The sequence below is a fragment of the Erpetoichthys calabaricus genome, chromosome 8 (genome assembly GCF_900747795.2).
Source record: "Erpetoichthys calabaricus chromosome 8, fErpCal1.3, whole genome shotgun sequence".
Taxonomy (NCBI): domain Eukaryota; kingdom Metazoa; phylum Chordata; class Cladistia; order Polypteriformes; family Polypteridae; genus Erpetoichthys; species Erpetoichthys calabaricus.
In genome coordinates, this window is record NC_041401.2 from 80,931,734 (window position 1) to 80,937,937 (window position 6,204).

Genomic DNA, 6,204 nt, shown 5'->3' on the forward strand with positions numbered 1-6,204 from the left:
CAAATGGGGATTACTTGACTCAAATAATTTGAGGCTTTCTCCGTGGATATTTTGATATTGTATGCTGTTCTGCATTGGTCCACATTAACATCTGCTGTATCAGTAAGTCTGTTATCTCATGTTTTCATGGAGAACAGACAACACATTATTTCGGGTCATTACTACAAAGAACACAGGGCAAGTAAAAGATAAAAAGCAAGAATAAACATATTAAGCTCAACATAAAATGTGACAAGAAAAAAAAAGAATACATTTAAAACTGGTATATAAAAATTCACAAAAAAGCAGTGTTAAGTTCTTCAAAATGAATATGTATATCTATTAACTTGAATTAAGTACTGTTTTTTTATTTAGGTGTATTTATTTACTGTATATATTGGTGAATTTATGGAAGCTGTAAAACACTTTGGTCACCACCTGTTTTAAATGTGCACTATAAATAAAATTGACTTGATTTATTCAAACATCTGTCATGTATTTTTGATATAATCAGTTTGTAATTGACATGCTATTTATGGATTTAGCTTATAATGGAAGAAAATTTCAAACTAAGACCCCAAATGGAAAACTGGCATCAGATTAACTCCCTCTGTCAACAGAAACAACTACAAAGCATAAAGCATACATTTCCACATTGTTATCAATGGCCAGTAATCAGTCTTTATCTGTGATGTTTCATGAACAAACTTAATTTTGAAAAACTCCATGAAATTGTTTGATATGGAGATCACTTATGGGATGCAGTTACCTCTCTAGATACATTGATAATTTGATAGCTATGATTAATTTTAATAGTCATTAGACAATACCTTAATCAAAGGCAATTTAAAAAAATGGACATCTTAAAGAGTAATATGAACACTTTTTTCTTTTAAAACTAAGAGTAAAATGCAGAATAAATTACTTGCTCAGGGCCATTCAGTGAGCAAGTGAGAGTTGAAACAGCAACTTAGTGTCTTCAAGTCTGATGTCTTAATCATCACACTGCCGTATACTATATCAAGAAAAATATTTAGCTTTATACAACTAATTTTTGAATTAATTAATCTTGAGAGAAAAACAATTTTGTACACGTTTAAGAAAAAAAAAAACAACCTAGTTTTCATTTCCAAATATGGCCACATATTCTGGGTAACAGAAAATGAGACCATGAGAAGTAGTAGCCAAAATTAACCACATAAGCAGGCTTTCTGTGTATTCTCTCTGCTATTAACAAAAACCTGTAAACAGGAACATTGCATCTAAACTTATACATCACCTTTATAATAGTAGTACAAGTAAGTAATAATAATATGGTAAGATCTTGTAGAAGAAAATGTCAGTTGGTTTGGGCACGTATTATTTTTATTATTTGCCTAGCATCTTTATCAAAAGGGACTTACAACATTTGAGAGATCCAACTGGTTACACTTTTTGTTGTCAACTGGAAAATGGGCAGTTTGAGTGTCTGTGGCTACAGAGTGTGTCAACTGCAGTAATAGCAGGTATGATACCAAAAGGAAGCATTCTAGATATGGCCCACTTGACAGAAAAAAAAACAAAAAACAGGTAAACACAGGACAAGAGGGACTCTCTTTTGAATGACCTCTGAAAGCCTGGAAAAATCCCTGGTGGATTGGGAGAGAGATGCTTGGGATAGGGTGACCTGCTGTGTTCAATTTGCAAATTTATAAAAAGTAAAACATATGCAGATAAAAATATATCAAGCACAACCCAACTTAATTTATCTTAGCTATTTTTTAAAACGTTTACTGTCTCAATTGCAGTTTAATTTGAACAATAGATAAAGTTACTGAGAGTTACACCCTTTGCTAAAGCTCCGGTCTTTACTTTAGGATCTCCAAGCAAACAGTCATGTGATGTTTAGTTTGCTCCTATAAGGAAATTAAATTTCATTTGACTGAATAGACAAATATTAACAAATCAGAATGTACGATAACATTTTCATTCGGTGACACTATAATTCTAACTAAAAAATATATGACAGAATTTTTGTTAATGTGGAGTACTGTAGTATATAACCAAGCTACCTGTAAAAACGGAGATTCTGTAAGATCAGGTTTTGAGATACCTTTAAAAACTAAAATTGTCGATAGATTTAAAACAATGAACTTGTCAACATTCCCAAAGCTAATTTTATTCACTATAAAACTCGTTTAGGTTATACTGTACAGTATTGCACGTTTGGGCCATGCCGCACCTTTAACATAAAGAGGCGCAGTCATTTTGCATACCAGTATTATAAACCGAATATATATCATATTCTTTGGGTTGATTACAGCAATTAGTCACAAAGCAAACACCTTTTCGTCTCCGATTAAAGCACAGCGCAGTTACAGTATGGCAACAAAACCGAAATAAACTTTGGATCCTAAACAAATGCATTAAAAATTCTGGTCGACTCCTGTACATGTGTAATTGCAGACCTCGAATGCAAGGGGGAGGTGTACAAATATGCGGGTCAAACGTCGTTGTAATTCACGAAAACGTCAAAGGAATACTTCCAAGCCTTCTATTCACTCAAATGGCTGTGTCACCTGATCTTATCGACTTCGATAACTAAACCTGAAAAAGGAATGGAATAATTTTCAAAATTCACTCCAAACACACTGAAAATAACGATAATCGACCTGTTTTTCAATACAGGATATAATAAAAAGGAGAAGGAGGCAAACAGCAGCTGTTCTTACCATCTGTTTTGCGTAATTTAAGTGACGAAAAGGCAATTGATGTTCCTTCATTTAATCCACTAAAAAGACCTTCCTTCGGTATCTTTTTATAGTCACCAGACAGTCATAAACATCGCTCCGCTGAAGATTGCCATTAAAACTCGTCCGATCTTTGGTTAGACACTCTGTTACCCTCCCTTCAAACTTAACCCATCCTCACGCACTCACTCGAACACACACGCTGCTCTCGCTATCTCTCTGTACATCGTTAGCCCCACCCACCTCCGATAGACGCAGAGCGGATCCTTGAATCCCCTCAGCCTATGGGCAACATAGGCTTCAGTGCCATGGATAGTCCTACACCAATTAGTAACACACTGTTTCGCAGGGGGGCGGGAATTCCGGGCTCCAGCACCAAGACCGGATGCAAAAAATGACGTCATCCCCTTTGTTACCTTGCCGACCTCTTAAATGGAGGCGTCTGCAAAGAGTATCCCTTATCATGGCACTGCAGCAAACAGGCCACTATACCATATATTCAATCTTGCAAGTGAAAAGACTTGGATAGATAGACGCCGTTCACAATCCCAAATAAAAATGTCCTACCTTTTATATTCCATTTTATAATTAAGCGCCTAAGTACTCAAAATTTAAAGATCTAGGTTAAATAAGAACCCCCACCCCCCGAACGCGCAAACACAGACCTACCCTAAATTTTTTTACATTATATTATCCAACTGAAGTCTATACATAAAGACAACAATTAAATTGTCGTTATCGTTGAAAACATGTAAATTACTGTGAATAATATTTTGTTACAGATAAAGCAGACTCAAGGCCCCGATTTAGCCTCATTCATTTAGGCATACGGATAAATCCTCATAATCCACTATCCACCGTAAACAAAACTTTTGTCAGTAATACAAAAAGCTGATAACATTTTCCATCTTCTCCCCTGGAAGACAGGAGCCAGGGCCGACGACTTGTCTACTCACCAATGCCAGTGCCTGCGATGTGGGCCCACTTGCCGGCTGTCCACTTTACAATGCTGAGTAAACGCTAGATCGTGTGAAAAAACCCAATCTCCCCCTCCTCATTTCCATTTGGTCATTTCCCACGATCCACACGTTGACGCCCCGTAAGGGACGAAGAAAAAAAATCGGCCACATAAAAGGGTATTGCCATCGACTTACGGTTTTCAGCAAGAAACAACGAAAGAAAGGGTCGACCCCAGTCCCATCCCCCAACTAAAGAGAAAACGACACGCCGATTTTATTGTAAAAAATCGATGATCACAAAACATTTATATGCTCTACAATGTCGCCACATACAAAATTATAATTGCAAAATCGATCACTTGATTTCAAAATCAACCAGTTTTGGCGCAGAGTACGCCAACGCTGAATCGATTGAACACAGCTGTTTCTTAGGAGCACTAAACATTCTTAGACTTCGCCTTTTATACACCGGTTCAATCACCCAGTAAAAGCTTCCATTTGCACCTTACACGACATACGATGGCAGTCTATTCAGGTGTCGTGTTGATGAGATAGCACGGACATAACAGCCTCGTCCTAAACTAAGTGAGTGACCGATCGATCGACCGACCGACTGCCGGCACCACCACTTCCAACTCAGTCCCGACGTGTGTGCGTGCATGAGTAGACACAGGAGTTTCTTTTGTTGCTGACACCCGACATTTTCTGGGAATCAAAACCAAACGCCTGCGAATCCTAACTAAACTGGCCAAAAGGGTTCGGCTTTTTCTACTTACTCTCCGTTAACTTGGACGAAAGACATGGCTTAAAACATCCCTTCAGCTTCTTATTTCACTACTCTTTCTCACCCAGCAGTTGTATTACGTTACCGAATCACTGCTGCTGTCTGCGGCAGCAACTTCCGGCGCGTGCGCAGTGGCACTCCCGGAGACGTAGAAACAAGAGCGAGCGTGCGCGCGCTTCTTTCTTGAAAAGACTAACTTGTGTCCTTCACACGCACACGTGTGCGCGCTCGTCCTCTGTACTTTTCTATGTGAAGCTAAACCATTCAGATACCATTTTGTTAATAAAATGTTACCAAAGCATGGCGATAAAAAGAAACATAAGGTATTGCAGCTGATATGTCAGTGAATCAAGTGTTCAGTCTGCGGGTACCCTTGAGGCGTGAAAGTAGTTGGGGCCTCCGTGCATTGCAATCATGTTCATCCAGTGTCGGTGACAGTTTGTGCTCCACATGATGGATGGACTCTTGCACTTTCTGCTCTCGTTTTTTTGTTTTGCAGCCATTGCTGCCACATTAATACTCGGTGCTCCACGGTTCAAACTGTGATTATGCAAGAAAGATGGCTGTTAAATATGAAAAGAAAAAAGTTTATGAAATTGTAAAGTCCATTAAGCTAACAATTACATTCTCCAAATATTTAATTCACATTTTTTGTAAACTCTGTATAGCATCATTGAAATAACTTGCTTACTTAAATTGTTAATGCAATCATTTCTCCATTAATTTAGAATAGTACTTTTGACTAAATAAAACCCTGTAAATCAAAGAAAAAAACAGATTTTGTTAAATAAACCAGTCCTTTGTTACAATTCTGAGGTTCAGAATATCACAATTAGGTTCAATCTACATTCCTATCCTATTGATTTCTCCTCTTCTTTAATCTTTCCTCTGCCCCAACAGTAGGGTATCCCAAAACCATTTTTCAAAGGTATATGTTATATAGTTATATTATCTGGTGTTTGAGCTGAAAATTGTAATCACAAGGGAGGTAAATAACCTTCCAGCAGCAGCAATGAGCATTCAATAGTAACACTGTCTTCTTCTTGAAAATGTTCTCTTAGTTCATAGATAGCTAAGGTGACCAATCTAAGATCCACACACCTCTTGCAGATGGTTTCAAGAGAAATTGAATATTGCTCATCATGCAATTATTATACATCAAGTATTTTACAATAGCTCATACAGTATTATATTTAACTTACTGTCAAGCCAAAGCTCCCAAAGTACATATCTACGAAATTTGAAATGGATGAGTGACAGCAGCATTTCATATCTATCTATCTATCTATCTATCTATCTATCTATCTATCTATCTATCTATCTATCTATCTATCTATCATTTCTTTGCTGCAACATTTGAATCAGTAAAAAATTAGAAGGATCTTGCAAATGAGGATTATGTTTATTACTTCACAGCTGTTAGGAGAACAGGATGCACTGAGTCATAGTTTAAGGGTGGAAGTTTTGGCATTGTTGATATATATGATGGTGTTGCCTATGACATATTGTTAAAACTAAAATAGTTATGCCTGCTAATCACACAAAGCTTTGCCAGCTACATTAGGTATATTCAGGAAACAGCTCAAACTAATTAGAAAAAACTAGGTGTTTTAGAAAAATTGTCATAAAATATGAAGAACAGTTACCACTTTATATATAATACAATGCATAATACTACATATTCTGCTATTTTATAAGAGTAGGTAGGATGGACTTTTTAAAATGATTTAGTGTGGTATCTATTTATCTATCT

General features: G+C 36.8%; 1 protein-coding gene across 3 annotated transcripts in view; it reads right to left on the reverse strand.

Annotated features, from left to right (window-relative positions):
- LOC114655754 (protein FAM222B-like) overlaps window positions 1–4,604 on the reverse strand; it is a 63,600-nt gene extending 58,996 nt beyond the window's left edge. Inside the window, exon 1 of one of the 3 annotated variants that reach the window (XM_028806966.2) lies at window positions 4,444–4,604. The gene's annotated coding sequence lies outside the window, so the exon portion shown is untranslated. Of the gene's footprint in view, window positions 1–2,690; window positions 2,923–3,664; window positions 3,918–4,443 lie in introns of those variants that run through there. The other 2 variants (XM_051930820.1, XM_051930819.1) reach the window with 2 other exon arrangements.
- Window positions 4,605–6,204: the final 1,600 nt, after the last annotated feature.